The 20,817-nt window shown below is 37.8% G+C and overlaps 1 protein-coding gene across 2 annotated transcripts in view; it reads left to right on the top strand.

Moving 5' to 3' along the window:
- Positions 1–441: 441 nt before the first annotated feature.
- LOC131060227 (uncharacterized) overlaps positions 442–20,817 on the top strand; it is a 64,001-nt gene continuing 43,625 nt past the window's right edge. Inside the window, exons 1-2 of one of the 2 annotated variants that reach the window (XM_057993396.2) lie at positions 442–683; positions 1,292–1,435. The gene's annotated coding sequence lies outside the window, so the exon portion shown is untranslated. The remainder of the gene's footprint in view (positions 684–1,291; positions 1,436–20,817) is intronic. The other variant, XM_057993395.1, reaches the window with a different exon arrangement.

The following is a 20,817-nucleotide window of genomic DNA, read 5'->3' as shown; positions in this document are numbered from 1 at the left end:
CATCTTTGCTGCCATTATTTCTATGAAACCCTAGCCATCCCCCTCAAGTCGACATTCCTTATGATACTCTGGAACGATCTTATTAAAAAGTATATCTTAATGCTATGATCATTAATCAAAATAATGTTATTGTAACTCATCAATATTAATATATTTATGCTTTGTAGATCACTTAAAAAATCATAATGAAAATTTCAACTTTAACAAAAAAAATAATAAAAAATTACCCGTTCTTAAAAAATACTAAATTAAAATTCAATAAAAATAAATAAGATAAAACAATAAATCAACATTTCATTATATATAAACCAATCATCTATAATATAAATATTTTTTTCATTAATTCTCTCTATATATATTTAAAAAAGAAATAATAAAATGATGTGATTCGTGTATCCGTACCTTTACAGCTACTAGGTGCTAGGTGGAGATACCAAAAAAACATATCGTATGGCAAAAGAATTTCAGAAGAACACCCTTATCATCGTAACACATTATCGAGGAGAATATTTGCCGACTATCTGGTCAAGCCATAAAAATGTTTTTAATTATGATCAATATCTGTACATCTCGCAAGGGCAAGCTGTATTGGACTACAAATAAAAATGCAGACTCTGGGCAAGGAAATTAGATTTCTTTTGAAAGCAGACGAAATTCCAATTTAGGATTATCAAAAATCGTCTGTAAGGAAATAAATTTTTATTAACTTTTTAAAGATTTGCTGGATTTCCGTTGCGACAAGATTTTTTTTAAATACATTTTGACATATTTCTCAATCGATCTGTAACATTATTTCAATGGTTTGGTTGCCTTTTCAGTTTGAGCTTTCGAATTTGATTCAACCACAATGGGTACTTTTGTTTCACAATTTCTTTTGGATGGTTTTTGTGGCGTTTGTGTAATAATCTTCAAATTTTATGGATTATGCATATGTGAATTAAATATCTTGTAGGAATACGTTTTACTACTTTCTCAAAAAAGATAAAAAAATGTTTTGGCCCAGTGAAGGGGTAGGGGGGGAGGGGCGGTGTTTTGGATTTCAGAATTTTATGATTAGAAATTGAAAAAAAATTATGATTAGAAATTGAATTGGCCTGTGAAATTAGGATTTTTTTTTTTTTTTCTGGTCTGTAAATGTTGGATGAGATTATTTGTTGCCTTCGATGTTTTGTTTGGAATGGTAGAGTTAGATTTTAAACCTCAATAAAACTGCTATGTATCCTGTTAAGTTTCGATCATTCTCCAATGTACTGCATATTTATTAGATCAGAAGCTTACCATTTGTCTGCAGGGGTCACGTACCACCTTACCATGGTGAGGGGGATTTGAACTTTTGCCCCGTCCTCCGAGTCTCAGGTGTTGGAGTTATCGCTACACGACAACCTCTTGAACCAGTACGATTAGGAAATCAGAGAAGAAAAGAAACAAGACTGAGGTAAACAGTAGAAGTAGTCTTCCTTCAGTCAATGAAATATTCCTTAGCAACAAGCTAATTACGTCTTTTTATCTCCATGAAAATGCTGAATCGCAAGGAGTAAATTCTTCCTCAAATTTAAATCATGTAGGATTTCACGACGATTTAAATAGGAAATTAAAGGAGAGAAACGGAATAACAATTTGGGAACAATGGAAGTGGGCATCCCTCCTTCAAATACAGTATATCTTTGCAGAGAAGCTAACTAAATCTTTACTCCTCCATTAAATTGTTTGATGCGGAAAGTCAACCCCTCTGCCAATTTACACAAAGCCATACGCATTACAACCTCTGTCTGAGAAAGGCTCAATGCATCAAAAACGTTAAAGCCTTTGCTTCAGGGAGTCCGAATAAAATCAATCAACTGTAAGTGCCTTACCAAGCGACCCAGTTTGGTTTTTTGCCGTTTATTTTCAGCTTTCAGGGCATCTTTATCCTTGTCATCATCGAGAACTTTACTTTGATATTTTCTGTAACAACATCAAGAAGGCTCACATCTTTGTGATGTGCCATCGCCCCAAAACTAATCTAATCATCTGTGAGCTCAATCTCATGAATAGCTTTCCCCTTAGGGAAGAGCTGCAGTCTCTTAAACCAAATTACCTTAAGCCTTTTTTCTTCATCTTGGATTGCTTTTTTGATATTTTAGGCTTTGGCCTTGATAAAAAAGGAGCAAGTGCATTGAAATGAACCTGGTAAGAAGTAACAATTTTTCTGTTTCTAGTAGCTGCAGATTTTACCCATTCAGGCTCTTTGTTTTCTTACTCGTACCTTTTAGCTGAATGAATCGTGATGATAAGAACAGGAAAAATGGGAGGTGTGCGATTTTGCAAATAGGGTGGAAAAAGAATGAAAGATGGGTTAAAATGAGTCTGAGGCTTGGCTGTTGAGGCAACATCTAAAATAATGGGAGGGGATTCCTAGGAGAAGAAATATGAAGAGTGGAAGGTGGAACCAGAATTGAAGATATGATCTTATTAGGTTCTGTGCCCAATTGGTGACGAGGAGGAGATATTGTACTTTTCCTTGTAACTGTCTTTAATATTGGCATTGTCTGAACTGTATCTATGGTGTTCATTGCAGGTGGATTCTGAACTTTTTCTTCTTCCCGACTTTTACTGTAGCTCTCAGTTATTGATTTAGATCATACATGTGAAGAAGAAGGAACTTCTTTCTTTTGATGATGATGAGATGAATCAGCTGAATTTTACCCCTTATGTAATCTTTTTGACTTCAAAAATACCTTACATCTGTCTAGGACTGATCTAGTCTTGTTGAGAAGGGAAGGTATTTGTTCTGATTTTCCAATTCGTCATGTCTAAAGGCTGCTGATCCAAATTGGCTGCAGTTAAACAAAGAGATACAACTTCTAAATATGAATCTGAAAATCCTCAGGAAACTCTTCAGGAATGAAAGCAATTTATTATTTCTTGACGAATTGGCTATTATATCTCCTTCTCACCTCATATTCATCTATACAATTTGCCCAAAAATCTTCTATGTTTGGCAGATGTTGAAAGCATGTTCTCATCCTCTTCAGATAAAATATTCTTTGGATCATATATATGCTTATTATAGAAAAGCTTTAGGTTAAATTTAACAAGCTCCACACTCACCTCCTTAGCAGTAATGACGTTTTTTGTATTTGTAAAAGCCAATCTCATCAGGAAAACCTACCATCTGTTTGTGCTTATCTCTCAGCAATAAATGCACTTTTGATGCTTGATTGCAAAAGCAAAACATAACTGAATGATCACTAGGGCATTTAGGAAGCATATACAGAAAGGATGATGAACAGCCAAATACTCTAAATTTACTGAATATAGGAAACTGGATGGAACATTATGCTCAGTTTGAAATAACCTCCCTAGCCTGCTTTGAAAAATGGATATGCAATTCTTTGACTACTTTTTAAACCATAAATCAAATAGGAAGACATATGGAACTCATGAGTATATTTGAACTCAACCAATTGCCTTTCCCTAGCCTGCTTTGAAAAATGGATATGCAATTCTTTGACTGCTTTTTAAACCATAAATCAAATAGGAAGACATATGGAACTCATGAGTATATTTGAACTCAACCAATTGCCTTTGAATACTTTTTGCTAATCAAAATAGCTCATAGTCAATTTCTTGGGCATAAAACTTGATTCCAGGGAGAGCAGTACCCTTTTAGGGAGAGGGAGGTTTAAGTCTCGCACAATCTTCAAACAGCATATGCCATGTGTATTTTCTTCATGAATCATTGATTTACTTATAATAACTCTCCCAAACTGTGCCCTATCACTTTTAGACACTCTAGGCTCCAAAATTCTATTTAGAGACTATAAAGGTGGGTCCAAATCTCTAATGGAGCTCAGATAAAGGATGAACCAGAAAAAGTAGGAGATGACTTCTGAAGATAGATTCCATCCTTGTGTACTGGACAGTGCTAAAGCTAGAAACTCTGCATTCTAGAAGAGAAGAAAATTGCATCACAAAAAAAATCTTTTGGGCGGGAATTAGAGCTGGGGGGAAGGGGGGAGGGTTTCCATGTAGCCACAGCCTATTCTTGAACTGAATGAAGAAGCAACCATCGCTCTTTACAAAACCCTATCAATGCTGTGTCCTTGAGCCTTTGAATATCCTCTTCTATTAAAGATAAATCCATGGGAACAACAAGTGTAGAGTCTGCAACTAACATTTGAGATAATAGAGCTGCTAAAGGATTTGGAATTGGGTTCTGTTGATGTGTTTTTTAGGCATAATCTAACACAATAAAATACCAAGGTATCTTATCCTCTCTTGAATAAAGTCTCTCAAATGCTATGCTGCACGATCAAATGAGACAATTCCAAGGTTTCTACTGTCAGGTCTTGACGTGTGGATGAGCTCAACGGTTGATGTGATTGCTGTTAATCCAAGGGGCCTTACATATATGCTTCTTAAGAGATGGATGTTTTGATTTCAAGGAATTCTTTATGAATGATATGCAATGTAGCTCTCTGACTTACTACTAGTACTAGACGTTTGATAAAGAAAATGCAATAGTTGAAAGGTTGAGAAATACTAATCTGTGCCTAAGAGTGCAAGGATGAAGGATGACGTTTGATGAAACTCTATTAGTCTTTGTTTTGACATACAAGACTTCACAAAGGCTAATGCAATCTTCTAAGGAAACTAGATAATTTCAAATTATTACCAAGCATAGACACCATTAATTGAATGCATATCAATGATCGAATAACAATTGAACTTAAGATCATTCAAGCATTCCAGTTGACCACACAACGCGAATTTACAATCAGCAAATTGCTAGTGGTATGGATTTATGAGTTTCACCATGAATCATACACAACATTCTATCATTCAACTTAAACAAAATTTTAAAGCTTGAATTGAGAAGATGAATTACCATTCAAATGCTCCAAAGATTGAATAGAAAACACCACACTTCAACGTCTTTATTAATCCAACAGCAAAATGGCAACAATTGTTGAAGTCTATCTCATATATTACAAAATGAAAAATGGCAGCTTATATAGAGCTATGTTGTGACGTATTCACACATCGCCCCATTGCAAATGGGGACATCTGCTTTTTTGCTTTCTAGGGTTAGTTTTCTTGGTCTTTTAGGTTCTTGGCTATTAGCCTTTGCATTGAAGGGTCACCAGAGGGCTCATTAGGATATGATGGTCTGTTTAGGTTCAAATTGGTCAGTAGGTGGTCCAAGTCAAGGTCTCTTTGAAAGCCTTCTCTAGGTCAGGCCTTGCTCTTGTTTCTAGGTTAGGTCTTGATTAATTTTGAGGAAGTCCTTATATCCTGCTAGGGTGGCCTTTTCTTTAAGACCTAAGGTATTTAGTCAAGGAAGTGATGAAGAATTTGAAAACAATTCCCAAATTCTCTCCTAACCCTTCCAAAGGGACATGAGCGAATTTCCTTAGAAACCTCTTTTGCTCCCAGTCTAGACCTCAAAGCTTTCTCCTACATCTTGACTGAGTGAGGAATGACCTATTTTTGTCTTGTGAACAAGTTGGAACGAAGTGAAATGAGGAAATTGAATCTAAAACATGAATTTCGCTCCTGACCCTTCCAAAGGGTCCAGAGCGAATTTCTCTAAAAACCTCTCTTGCTTCTAGCATAGGTTAAAATCCTTGATTCCATGCCCTGAGTGAATGAAAAATGGACTTATACATGCCTTTGGAAATGAGCTAAACCAAGTGAAATGAGGAAAAGTGAGGAATTTGTGCAAAAAAACAAATTTCGCTCCTGACCCTTCCAAAGGGTCCAGAGTGAAATTCCTAGATAGGTCTACCCTTCCAAAGGTACCTAATCGAAATTGTTAAAATGCACTTTTCATTCAACATTTTGACTAGGCACTTCCTTAAGGTGATTTGTTGGTGTGTCCTAAGGTGAGAACAATGTGATTGAGGGTGAAGATTTGAGTGTTTGGATGGTATCTAAGGCAAATTCCTCAAATTCGCTCCTAACCCTTCTAGAGGGTCCAGAGCGAATTTCTTTATATCTCCCTTCTTGGTCCTAATTTGCCTCATAAACCTTATCCCTATGGCGTGGTTGAGAGAGTATTGATGTATGAAACAAAGTGAAGTAATGAGAAGTGAAGGATTTGAGCATAAATGCAAATTTCGCTCCTGACCCTTTAAGGGTTAGGAGCGAATTTCTTTATATCTCCCTTCTTGGTCCTAATTTGAAAGGGTCAGAGCGAATTTCTTTATATCTCCCTTCTTGGTCCTAATTTGCCTCATAAACCTTATCCCTATGGCGTGGTTGAGAGAGTATTGATGTATGAAACAAAGTGAAGTAATGAGAACGAAATTTTTCTAAGCTCTTGACCCTTCCAAAGGGTCCAAGGCGAAATTCTCCAAATGACCTAATTCCTCACTAGGGGCATTCAATGATGGTCATGCATGGTAGAGGAAAGGATCAAAGATCAAACTTAAGACAAAGCTAAGTAAGAAAGGATGAGAATTAAGCTCAATTGAGCAAATTCGCTCCTGACCCTTCCAAAGGGTCCAGAGTGAATTTCTCCATGAAGCATTATACCTTGCTCCAACCTACAAACTAACTCATTCCCAAGCATTTCTTGAAGGCAAAAGACTTGTTGTTGATGATTAAAGGATGAGAAATGGAGTTTTGTGAAGGAAAATCAAGCAAAATGTCAATTTCGCTCCTGACCCTTCCAAAGGGTCCATAGCGAAATTCTTTTTAAGCTCTTGACCCTTCCAAAGGGCCCAGAGCGAATTTTCATAGAATCCTCCCTTTTGCTTCAAAGTTGGACTAATTTTGTGCCTTGGAGCCTTAGCTAGGATGTCATCATGCCTTGGAAGCAATTGAAGTAAAGAAAAATGATGAGAAAGTGAAGAATTTGTGCAAAATGCAAAATTTGCTCCTGACCCTTCCAGAGTGTCCAAAGCGAATTTCATTATAGGGCCTGTCCCTGGAGAGGATCCAGAGCGCATTTTCTTATAGGTCCTGTCCTTGGAGAGGGTCCAAAGCGAGTTGATCTTAATGCTTTCTTGTTGATGATTTAAGGTGAGAAATATCATGTATTCTTAATCATCTTTTGTTTTGTAGGTCAACAAAATTAAGATGGAGGAAGATTAGGCCAGGACAAGGCGACCTATTCCAACTCCATCATCATTAAAGACGCCTCAAATGTATGGAGGAGGACTCCTACTACATGGAGAAATCACAGGATTTCAAAAGGAAGATCTTACAAATACTTCAAGGCGAAGTGAGCTACTAGAGAAGGAGTTACTTGAACGGGAAGGCGGCTTCATCAAACATAGGGGAGTCAAGAGGAGGTACATCTTTCATCTAGTACATCAAGGATAGAGGAGGATCAACCAGAGCTAGTGCAAGGGTACATTGAAGAAGCAGATGGTTTCATAAGAGTTAATCAAAGTTAGCTTCTCAGCATCACCAAATTGAGTATCAAAAGAGATACGAGCAAGTACTAGACAAGGTGGTATCCCAGTCACCGTTCCTCCAGTCAGAAGGGTCCACATCAGTGTGTCCAGATTCGATGAATCCCACCTGTGTATGGAGACACAAACTTCGATGTACCTACCCTTGTTTCCCATTGGTTCTCAAATTTTGAATGTAATTTTCTCATTGGCTAAAGGAGTATGTTGTAACAAACCCTAATTAGGGTTTTCATCTTGTAATCCTAGCCATTGACTGTAAATCAATCAGAGCCATTGAAATGTAAAGAGCTCTCTATATAAAGCTCTGACTCTTCATTTGTAAAGGTTAATAGTTGGTTAATAGTGAGTTGATAGTTAATAGTCGGTAGAATAGTCAGTAGCAGAAGAATAGAGAACAAAGTAGCAATTAGAGTAGATTAGGAGGAAAAGGCAAGAAATTGTTACCTAAATTGTAAATGAACTCCATTTTCATTGAAGTTAAGGTGAAATGTGTTGTTTCTTGCAATATGCATGGTTTCTTGTTGAATCTTCATTCTTAGATGGTAAATAATTAGATTGAATGAAGTTTGTTTATTGAATGCACTTGCGTGGAATCCGCCTAGTCCAAACCACTAGCCTCTTACTGATTGTAAGGGCGCCCTACGTGGTCAACTGACATCGAATGAGCTTAATCTCGAGTCGTTACGTGTCTATTGTTCATGCATTAACTTGAATGGTGATCAGTGTTTGATATGGATGATTTGAACATCTTCAGAACTACCTTAGAAGATCACACTGAGTTGGTGTCGGATTGTTCAACCTGATGGTGAGACCCAACCCAGTAGGACTCCGCCTAGTCGTTCATCCATCTTTTTACATTCTAGGTCTTAGAGTAGACTTTCTGAGCCTTGTATCTTTTGCTAATTCTTTATTCTTCCGGTGAGTAAATAGGACTTGAGTTCCAGCAAATCAGATGCTCAGGCATTTGAATGTAAGTCCCCTTGTGATTCCAGCATAATCACATCAGACCAAATTGAGCTTATCCACATGTAGAGACCCTACATATAAGAACCTTGGAGTTATTTCGATTGATCCTTAGGAAATCTTCAGCATTCGGATAACTTTGTTCAAGAGAGGATAAGATACCTTGGTATTTTATTCTGTGTTCGCATGTGCATAAAAAACACATCAACAAGCTCCAAAATAAATACCTTGGTATTTTATTCTGTGTTCGCATGTGCATAAAAAACACATCAACAAGCTCCAAAATAAAATAGAGGGCCAAGATTGCCCTGAAATGAATGGCTAAGATTAAAACCCTAATTAGGGTTAGTTGTAGCCAACTAACCATTGTCCATAATCAACCAATAGAAATTCAGCATGTTTCTGGCACAAACCTTGAGGAAGTTCCCTCCAATGAGAAAATAAACATCACATGGAATCGCAACAAACTCTCTTCTAGAAGCTCATTTCCTTGATCCTTCTCTTTGATGATGAATGCAATGAATCTGGACATCACGACATTGAGCTCTTCCATAGACAAACTAGGCAAATTATCAAGGTTGAACTTGATCACCTTTTAATGTGTCAGCACAAGTGGCAAAGACTTTTTGCCATTCCATTTCCTGTTTTCAAAATATCCCCACGAAGACCATGAATGAAGATACTCCACTCAAAACAACATATGAGAAACCTGTGGTTGGATAGAAGGTAGACTTTATCTTATTATGCAATTCATCAACACGTAAACCGTCCTCATCAAGCATGTTTTAAATAAACACTTCCTTGGTTGAGATGATGAATTGTTCCTAAATTCCTTTAAGTATTTCTTCCATCATGATACAATCATCTCTCATTTTATCAAGAGTTTCCTTCCTTGCCATCAAAATACAATACCACCTATTCAAATCATAAACTGCTTTTGCTATACAATACCACCTATTGAAATCATAAACTGCTTTTGCTTCCATCACTCCACCATCTATTAGTATATGTTTGGGAACTTCTTTCAATGCTTGCAAACGTGGTATGGTCTTATCTCGGATAAACTGTAACTCTTTCCATATTTCCATGATGTTTTGGATCTTGCACAAAATGTGGTGACTTTGTCATAGGTTTGCATGAATTCATGAGTGAATTTACTAGCTTGTTGGAAAGCTTTCTCAATCCATGTTTTAGTGGTTTGGGCTATCATTCTTGTTTCTTCCACTCCAACTGCTTCTTTGGAGAGTATCTGAGGTGAGAAAGGCGTATCTTCCTCCTGTTGGGATGACATGTTGTGGATGTAATCTATCAATTGTTTGTTTTACTCCTTCAATTGTTTCCTCTTTACAACTTCGATCCTCATTTGTTCTTCCATGTTAGAGGCTGTTCCTCTAAATTCTTCAACCACTTGAGTGCGAGTGACAGGGCCAATGTCTATCTCTCTTATATCATAATCTTTTGACGTAATCTGATCTCTTGGTTTATCAAATTTGGGAATAGCCGCTTGTGCTACTTGAGAGCCAGATGCATTATTCACAATCCTAGAATATTTCTTAGGCTTCTTCTCTTTATTCTGTTCCACTCTTGCAAGCAAAGTATCCAAATCTCTTACCTCATCAACTATTGTCAGTGTTTTCTTCTTCATTCTTTTTTTCAACCATTCAGGCACTTGATCATCCACCTCTTCTAATCCAGATTGCTGCTGATTACCCTCGGGGGCTATGAATGTGTCTTCATAATGTTCTTGATTCTGATCATCAACATCCCTGCCTTGTGCTTCTCCAATTGTATTGGTTTGTTGATCATAAATAGGTTCATCATGAGGTGGTGAATTAACTTCTTCATCATCTTGCTGATTGGTATCACCGGATTCATTAACACTTCTCCTATCTCGTGCATTCTGAATGACTCCTTCATCTTCTTGTGAGATGTTCTTTCCTTTTGAAGCTGCATTCATGTCTACAAAGATATTTACTTCCCTGTTAGGAGTACTAGTAGTAGATGGAGTACTTGATGTCCTTTGTTTCTTTTACTGAGCTGAATTATCATTCACTCCTTTTCTCTTCTTTGCTTGGGCTTGTGAGCTTTCGGGAATGTCTTGTTGACTACTCTCTTTCTGTGCGTTTACTCATTCTCTGTGCTTTCATCCTCGGATTCTTCTGAATTCTCATACTGGTGAGATGATGACTCATTATCCATTCAATCATATGTTGGCGTGATGCCTTTTACTCTTAGCTTGTCTGCCTAGAGTATCCACTTTTTGGTGTTCTCTAACACTAATTGGTTTATTATCTTTGGTTGGGTGGCTTCAGGTGTATACCAATCCATTGAAGAAAGGGGCTTGTCTTTTTCTTTTCTATATAGTGGCAATATCACATCTTCATCTCCTTCGATCTGATTGGTACTCGCAGCACTCTTGTGTGTCTGATCAACTTAAGAGATAGTCTTCAGTATGCCCTTTCTCTAATCTCAAAATCACCAGCTGCAATTGCCCAGTGGTCTTCAAAATGCATGAAGTGATGGAGTTTCTCCTTGTTTATTGTCCCGATGTTGTGATAGGGATCAAAGTTGCTCCTTGAGGTATGAGCCCTGAGATTGTAGTGTTGTAGCTCTTCTTCTGATTCTAGTGCTGCTGAAAGGGTGGGGCATGTTTCAAGCGATTTTCCCATTATGACTGGGAAGGTGGTTTTAGCTTTCTTCTTCCTCTCCTCGATTGCATCAAATTTTAACAATTGCCTAGATACCTCCAATAACACCATTCTATCAGTAGGATATCTAGGAAGACGGTAGGCATAAGAAGAGCATCCTTGAATTCTCAAATAGGTGAATTTTGGAAACTGAATGTACCAAAAACCATATTTCTTCACTAACTTCATAGACTCCTTAGATAACTCGATATGAGTGCCTCCTTGCAATGTTCTTACAATGTGCATGGTGAAGGCATCATTCACCCTCTTGTAATGAGCAGTACTGTTATTCAAATGCAATTGTGGATATGCATCATATGATAGCATCTGTCCTGCTGGCCCAATAGGTGCTCTACAATTCAATCCCTTGTATTTACCGTATCTAGCCAAGATGTATATCAAGTACGAACTCATATAAAAAGTTTTAGTTTGCTCCACATTCATCAATTGCTCGTGTAAATTATCACTCACTAACCTTGCCCAATTGATTATGTTAGCTCCCTTAGTCACCTCTTGGATGTAGTACCACATCCAAGGCATCATATGATGCAGTTTGGGGTGATCCCATGACTCTGTTTAGCATCATCACCAGTTCAGCCAATCCCTCTTTGAAATTTGATTTGAGAAGTGTCTTCTTTGGTACTCTTTTATGACTGCTTCTTAGCTCTATGATCGGATTCTTATTGAGGATGTCATCAGATATTTTTGGTTTGCTCTGATATAGGGCTAATGCATCATCTTTGCTTTTGTAGATCATTTTGTCATATGTAGGTACATTGAATACCTCAGCTATTGATATCCCTGTAAGGTAAGCTATCTTGCTACCATCGGGCACTACTACAATTATTCGCTTCGAGTCGTAGTGTCAAGCACATTCCAGAACTAACTCAGTGCATTGAACTGCTGGTGGAAAGCTTGCTATATGGGCAATACCATTTCTTGTCAGCTTCTTCGCCATCTTTGAAGTGTTATATTTACTCTACCAAACACTCGATCTCGAAAATCTTCCATATTAGTGTGCCCAAAGTTGGTGTCGCTAATATTACTCCATCTGGAGGTGAGCTTAGTATCAAAGAGTGTCTTTGAATTCATTCTTCATTAGAGTTTGCCTCAGTGTTCCACGGAAACGCGTTTCCCCCCCCCCCCCCCCACAAAGCCCAAGTCACCCCGTCCCAGAAACCCGTCCCCGAAACTTTTTCCCTTTGTCCCCCGTCCTCGAAGCCTGTCCCCGTCTCCCCGTCCCCAACAGCCGTGGAACAATGGTTTGCCTCCTATTTTCTCGTGTCTTTGTTTCAGACATTAGCCTACAAAAAAGATAATTTTGTCACAAAGTAGATGTGGATTTTGTAGTTCCAATGATTAATTTATTAAAAAAATGAGATTTCGTCATTGATGTCATATGATAGATACAAATGTTAGCAATGTTTAGCTCAATCAATGACCTTTCATACCTTAACTAGGATTAAAAAAACCTTTCCTCAAAAAATTGAAAGCTACAGCTCTTTGAGCTAACAAAATCAGACCTGGAAATGAGAAAAGAAACTCAGATTTTCAAGTTTTTATAGCAAATTGTAAGACTTTAGGGTTTCGGAAAGTAGTTTTGCATTGAAATGTGGTCTTACAAATAATAATTTGCCAAATGTCAAGGTCTGACTTGGCTTTATTTCACCTTTGAATGCTGATGCAGGTCTGATGGTATACAGAATTTCACCAAATTTTGCCCAGGCTGCTCTTAAAACGGATAAAAGATGCCTTCATCTTGATCTTAAAGCCTTCTCTCAATCAAAATCGCCTTCTTTAAGTGAATTTTGATCAAATGTAATGATCAAAATGATTGTCAAATCGCTGGATTGGGCGTATTTCTTTGTATGCTGAGGTGCAGATCAGAATTATGTTTGCTGGATTGCTTTGAAGTGTGACAAAATGAAATAGAAATGACCCTTTATATAGGTGCTAAAGGGCCAAGAGTCACGTCTCCTTGTTTCAACTCCCTTTAGGCCGATTTGTCTTTATCAACTAAAACATTTTATCTCCTCCTTTTGGGCGCCAATTCTACACTTGCCGACTTTGTCTTTTGAATTCGCCCTTTGAGGTTTGGGAGGGTCGGTGATTTCATGTTCCTTTGTAGTTTTTGCGCTGCAAAATACCATTCGTTTGCACTATACAATTTTGGGTGGAATTTCTAAGTTCGTTTGCACTTCATGACCTTGGCTGCTTTTTACCTTTCGTTTGTAGTTGTCACCCTTGATCAGCAATTTGGGGTTCATTTGTAGTGTCTTGCCTTGGCGGAAATTTGGAGTTCATTTGCACTTGATAACTTTGGCGGAAATTTAATTGCTCGTTTGTAGTAGACTCTTCTTGGCAGATTTTAGAGGTTCATTTGTAGTGAACACCCTTGGCGGATTTTAGAGGTTCATTTGCACTTAGGAACTTGGGCCGTTTTTGAGGCTTCATTTGCACTTTGAAACCTGCAAACCTTAGTTTCTCCAAGAGTTTATACTTGTGATCATATCAAAGCAATCAACCCTTTCCTCTTCATTCGCAACTACAAGTTCGACCAACCTCATTTCAAAATATGATGAGATTTTGAAGCCTCATTTGTACTTACCACCATTTTGATGTTTGTGCAGTCCATCAACTTAATCAGTCATCTCTCTTTCATTCGTAGCATCTTGTCTTGGGCGGAATCTTGCCTTGCATTTGTAGTAACTTGAACTAGGGCGGATTTCAAGACTTTGTTTGTAGTAAGGTTGTTTGATGAAATTTATCTCTTACCCTTTGCATGAACAAAATCACTTTGTCAAATCGGCCATTCCACCTTCATTTGTAGTGCATCATTCAAAATCTCACCTTTTGCACTATCAAAACCCTCCTTTTTGAGTTGGATTTTTCTCCTTCGTTTGTACTAAGTTGTCTTGAGCAATCGACTTTTGGTCATTTTGCTTCTTCAAGGTGGATTGGCATTTTTGTGCTCATTTGTAGTAGATGATTGAATTTGCCAACTTGTGATTTCTCTATGCACTAAGGCAAGTTGACCTTAAGGTTTTGATTTGTACTACATTGTTGATAGAAGCTTGAATCACTCTCCCTTTTGAATCAAAGATCTTTCATTTGTCCGATCGGCTTTTGAGGTCTCATTCGTACTAAATCCTCTTACATTTCATCAAGGCTACCATGCATGACAAGCTCATATCTGAGTTCTACATTTTCTCTCCAAACCCTAACTCGGCCTATGCTATGAGATTTCATTGTTCGCCTAGCCTTGAAAGCAATTTTGACGATTCTCCCTTTATTTGACCCATACTACTTCAAATCTCTACTGCATACCTTTCAACGATGAGACTCTTCTTTTGCCATCAAGTTTTGAGATATCCTAAGGTAAGGAAAAAACCTTCAATTTGGAATCTAACTAAGGCTGCTAGCTACTTGATCAATCGGCTTATGCTGCTGGAAGTGAAAAAAAGGGGGTCCTCATCTTTGATGGGGTGATGTGTGAAATGGTCACAACAGGTTCCTACCTTTAATTGATGGCAGAGCATTTGCTTTTGTTACAACCTTTTTCAAAGCTGACAGTTGAGGTCCATATTTTTCCTCAGTAAAACTAGATTTGAAAAATGAAACATGCGGAACACAGTTCTTTCTTCTTTTAGGCTTAATCAACAGGTGGTGGGACTTCTCAGGATGGGGAGTTGACTTCCTACCATATCTTCCTGTATCATGCTGTGCAATCCTGAAATGCATCCAAGGAGGTGTGAACCCCACATTCTCCATTAGGGCTCCATCTCCCTGACTATTGTTTTTACCTCTTGAATCCCTTAGTACAAGAGTGAACTGAAATAATTTGCATGGAATCAGACTCTTTGTTCCTTTGTCACTGGATTATAATGTTGACACATGCTGCAACAAATTTCTGACTTTGGATAGAAATTGGAAAAGTTGACTCCATGACACAGCTATCCTACAACCTTTTCACCATTTTGAATGAACTTTTTAAAGTTTATTTCTTCTCTATTCACATGTCAAGGGCTATTCAGCACTCACAAGTTTGGAAGGCATCTATATGGTTTGAAAACAGTATTGCATCTTGTACTCATCCTTTTCACCTTCCATCTGCGTGCTGTTCCTGCCTTGAATGATCAAAATAGTACCTTCTAGTGACTGAAATATATGTTTTGAGTCTTTGACAATAAAACTATAGCTGCCTTATGTTTGTTATTTGCTATTTGAGACCAAAGCCCATATTAATGATGATCTCTGTAAAAAATATCCAAGAAAGAAAACTAAACCTTTTCTATTCTACCACAAAGAACTTGAACCATTACGTTGAAAATCTGCTCATTGTCGAGGAAACTTGGAACATAAAAGATACAGTTTGGAAAATCAAAACTACTGTTCCATAACTTGTTTTTGATCAAGTATATGGTGTTTTAAAACTGAAATTTCATCCATTCTGACTGGTTAAATGTGCTGATATATGCATTAAATCAAGAGTATTGTGAAGTTGTCCAAACTGCTATAAGCATCTGAAACCTCTGTTTTCTGCTATTTTTGGAGGTTGAAAACCATGCTGATCAAAGAGAGAAAGCTATTTATGACAAGAATCAAAACCACTGTTTTTGTTGACCCTGGAAACTGCCATTAATTTGCATTAGAAATCCCTTAAAATGGAGGTTTTTTGAAGGTGAAATTCTGCTGTTTTAAGAAAATAAATTTATACAATAACTTAGGGCCACCTGCTTCTGCCTTCTTGTGACAAATCTCACATCATTTATTGGGCAAATACCTGTTGTTCACTACCAATAATTACCACTGTTTTCACTGTTGAAATCATCAAAACCCTAGGATTGAAGGTCTCCTTTGAAGGCAATTTTCTTCATGACTGAAAATTGTTTTGTGAGGATACATACTGCTGTTTCTCCTTTCTTGAAGACAGAACCCTCCACAAACTCACTATAACTTCTTTGAAACCCTAGTATGCAGAATATGGCCTTTCAAAGCTAAAATTCTACCAAATCAGTGTTTTTTTGAGGCAAATTGCTGTTTTTGGGAAATGAAACTCTAGATATGCAATCTTTTTTGAAAGCCTAGATATTTGATTGTGAAATATTCAAGAAATCTATCCAAAACATGCTGAAAATGCTTCAAAACAGAAAAGAAAGAATGGGTACCTATTAAGAATGAAGGAGAAAGAGATGACATAACATGGAACCAAGATAAATCCACCGTCCCATGCTCTGACCTGCAATTTTCAGTCCTCCAAGCCTTTCAATGGTGTCTTGCTCCTTATGAAAGGATGTAGTTCTTTATAAGCGTGGAAATGGTAAGGACCCTGGAGAAGAAGATTTATGTAGTCCCATTTCAACTCCTTTTACCTGGTTTGCACATTTGTATGTGCAAGAACTGTAAAATGATAAAAGCAGGGTAGAGCAGTTGGAAATAAAGGATCAGGAAAATGAATATGAGATTAGTAGAAGTGTGGTGGTTAACCAAGCTTTAATGGAAGAAACTAGGGTGCTAAAAGAATAGGTCAATATTACAATTGGTTATAGAAGCAGGGTAGCTTGATTTGGAGGCCATGAGGGAAGAATGGCATGCCATACAACAGTTAGCAAAAGCAAGTGTAGATTTAGCAGGCTCAAAAAATAGCAATTGATGGTGCTCACCTGCTGCAAGTAAGTCCTCTGGTCTTATAGATAAAAGAAAGGATTAGGGAAAACAAGTCAAAAGATATCAAATTGTGGTCTCAAGTAGTTAAAAGCCCAAACAGTGGGTTAGTGGCGGCAGTGGCTAATGACAGCAAAGCACAAGCAAGAGAGAATAGAGAAAGGTAGGGGAAGACAAAAAACATAATTGTTAGAGGGGTGGGGATTATGGCATAAATGAGAATACTTACAATCTTACAAGTGACTTTTTAGGGACAAGTTACATTTGGAAGGGTCAAATCTTCCAAAAAGGAGGGTAGGAAAGTTAGGTGAAGAGGTTCATAGACCTATCAAAGTTACATTGACGAGTATTGAAGACAAATACCAACTTCTAAGTAAAAAGAGGCTTTGAAAGGGTCCTTCTTAGATAAAGATCTACCCACTTTCAAAGGACAAGCGAGAAGAGGGGAATTGACCAAAAATAAGGGCAGCAAGGGATGAAGGCAAAAGGGCATGTCTGCAAAAATGAAAAGAAATCATTTCTGATTTTTTATTGGAAGACCACATTGTGGGGGAATAGTAAAAATAGCAATGACACAATGTATGTCGCACAAGAATGGGTAAAAAAATCTAAAAATTCTGAATTGAGCCTTCAGTCCCAAGGCAAATAGTAAGTAGGCCCCCCTCAGTGGCATTTAAAGATAGTGTGTTGGAAATGCAGAGGATACCCTTGGAGAAGGGGACTTGGGTTAGGGCCTATCGCTAACATACTATGTTGTTGATTTTATGGTAGTGCTCATTAACAACAGGCAAACATCAGATCTGTTGCCTTCCCAACCATAGACAATAAGCTCTTATCTTCACACCTGAGCACACTACATGTCCTTCATGTTATTGAATTCATGTCTATTGATTCAATCATGACCTTGCATATATATGAATCAATACCTCCTAATAGACCTCAAGTCGGCCATATACTTTTGGCGCCAAGGATAGGGTCAGACCTATATATTACAAGTTACATATGGGTCTCCCTTAGTTACAAGTTACATTTAACTTAATCACAAGTTACACACAAGTGGTTCGCCCAAATAGGGCCTGCCCCAAATTAGACTCATACAACTGAGATATCCAAATGCCAAGGCCGACAGGCCACTTGGCATTTTGTGCACTAGGTCGGCCCTAGAAGGGATCCGACCTAGCTACACAACAACATATGTCTCATGGAAACTCATGAGCATGATGGGTGCAAAACACCTAATTTTGAAAGTTATACAAAATTTGCAACTTTGAATGAGGTGGCTAGAAATGGCAAGAGATATGATGGCATAATGGTCTTAATAAAAGAAACATGGGGAAGAAGCACCCAGCTGGAAAGAGTAGACCCAAATAAGCAATACATATGGTTTAAAATCTCTGAGAATAATAGTCACATCAGAATTGCTGCATGTTACTTTGTTCCTTAGGGGTAAAAAATTACCAAACAGATGGGTTAGATGGCAAAGATCCCTGTACAGCTCTAAAGAAAGATATTTTCTCTTTCTCACAGTAGGGAGAAATTCTCTTAGTGGGTGACTTCAATGTAAGGACAGCTAATTTGAAAACTGGTAGTTTGTGCAACAAGGAGGATGAAAATCCTTTCTAATTAATGAAAAAGGAAAATTAAAAATGGGCAAGATGTTCAGAGGATAGCAGGGTATCAATCATTTTGGTGAAGAGTTACTTGCCCTAGGTGGCTTTTTGGATTTGTTTAGAGCCCAGGGAACTTCATTTGCAAGATCTATAATAGGGCAAGCGTTGCATGTTATTTGCTCACAAAGTTTGGTTGGCAAAATGATTGAGGGAGTCGTGGATGATTTAAAATCTGATCATAATCTAATTCGGCTTTTGCTATCTTGGCCAAAAAATTACCAACCTATGATACAAACTTCTCACAAAAGGATTTTTCTTAAGGAAACTGCAATATCTTTAAGAAAACTTTAAGGCAGCTAATATAGAATGAAAGGAAACGATTGTAGGGTCTGAAAAGTCACGTGCTAACAAACATAATTCAAGAAGCCCTTGAGGGCTTCAAAAGGGAAACAAATATTAAGAAGAAAACAAGTCAGTTCCCAGCAAATGCGTGGTTTGATGAGGAGTGTAAAGCTGCAAGGAAAGCTAGCAAGAAGATAGGTAAAGCAACGGAGAAAACAACGTTTTACAAGCAGATTGTAAAAGTTAAAAAAATGTTGTTCATGTCTAAGAGGAGAGAGGAGCACATATACCTAGGGAAAAATAACCCAAATTTTTTTTGGAGGGAACTACAATCAAGAAAGAGCAAACATAGAATAGCATTATGGCTACCTCTTTTTGCAGAACTGTTTGTTAGCATGGTGGAACATAGAATCATGAAGTGGGCAGGAAAAAAGTGGACAAAAGGGCAAGCTGATTTTAGACCAAAGCACTCTACAATTGATCATGGTATCACTTTTAGGCATATCATTGAAAAATTTTGGGATGAGAAAGAAGTCACTTATTGTTGTTTTGTTGACTTTAGGAAGGCTTTTGATACGGTTTCTTGACAAAATTTATGGTGTAGAATCAAAAATCTTGGCATTCCAAAGCAATTTAGAGCAGCTGCCCATAGGCTTTATGAGGAGGTTCAACTAAAATTTAGAACTCAGGTAGGTATTTTAGAGAGTTTGGAGTGACATTGGGGTCAAACAAGACTTACCTTTATCTCTTAATCTCTTTGGCCTTTATATCGACAAACGTGAAAAATGGTTGAATACAAAAGGTGGGGATGATGCTTCCTTGGGAGAGTATGTTGTCAAGCTTCTCTAGTACATTGATGATCTTATTTTGATTGCTAAATCTGTGTAATGTCCCCTTCCAAATTTACCCTAAAATAACAATTGCAACAAATTAGGGTTAGGGTTACATCTTATTGAATAAATATTTCTTCAATAATGTGATCCTAAATTTGAATCTTGCAATAGCAAAATATATATATAGATATATATACTTAATCGTTAGGGTTAGGCATATCAATCATAATTATAGATTACTAATAATAGTACCAAGCACATTAGAGTTTGGAGGAAGAGACATGATGGGTCTGCCCAATTTATTTAACAGTGTTCCACGGAAATGCGTTTCCCCCTCTCAGGCCCAAGTCCCCCCGTCCCCAAAACCTGTCCCCAAAACTTTTTCTCGTTGTCCCGTTGTCCCCAAAGCCCATCCTCGCGTCCCCTCGTCTCCCCGTCCCCAATGGCCGTGGAACAATGGCCCAAAGCCATTTCTACACCAAGCCCAAGGGGATGTCTACCACAACCCTCTTGCTTGCTTGGCGGCTTGTACTTGCTTTCCCCATTTACGTTTCATCTTCTTGAAGACACATGCCCTCTTGCAGGATTAGGGGGAGGTTGTAAGTGGGTTACTTGACTCTATAAGTGCCCTCGTTGTCTTAGGCCACAATGGTCCTACCAGGACGGCCTCCTTACAAGCCTGCTCACCACCCACATCTTACTCCTCAGGCCTTATCCCACAAGAGGGATTTCAGACAATCAAGCACATTTTATATTCTATAATAAGAACATATACTTAAACATTCTTTATTATGCGTAAACAACATGTATACATATATAAGACAGTGATTGGCAGAAATATCAAGTATACCACTGAACATATGATTCATAATAATAATCTTAAATGACTAGAATTCTGCTGTGATGATTTGGACTGGTTTCCTTTGTGAATGCTGCTCCCTATCTTATGGGAAATGCTTCTGCTGTGTGATCTGCTTAATGGATTTGACCTGCTTTGAATGGTTTGATCTGCTGGACTGGTTTGATATGTTTTAATGACTTGCTGATTGATTGTTCATTTGATTTGAATGATTGGAATGATGAATGATAAGTGATCATTGAATGATTGGAATGATCTCTTTATACTTCATTGGTGAAAGGGTCGCCACCTTTCATAGAATCATAAGACTTGGGTCACCACCCTTCATTAGAATTGAGTCGCTACCCTTCATTGCTACCTTCTAAAATAATATATACCTTCCCAATTGTTCTCTCTTCCCCCTCCTCAAATGAGACTTTCTTGCCTTTATATCTTCCATTGTGAGGGAGAAGTCAC

This window comes from Cryptomeria japonica, chromosome 9, assembly GCF_030272615.1.
Source record: "Cryptomeria japonica chromosome 9, Sugi_1.0, whole genome shotgun sequence".
NCBI classification, from domain to species: domain Eukaryota; kingdom Viridiplantae; phylum Streptophyta; class Pinopsida; order Cupressales; family Cupressaceae; genus Cryptomeria; species Cryptomeria japonica.
The sequence above is the reverse complement of the archived record's forward strand: the minus strand, read 5'-3'. Positions and strand labels throughout refer to the sequence as shown.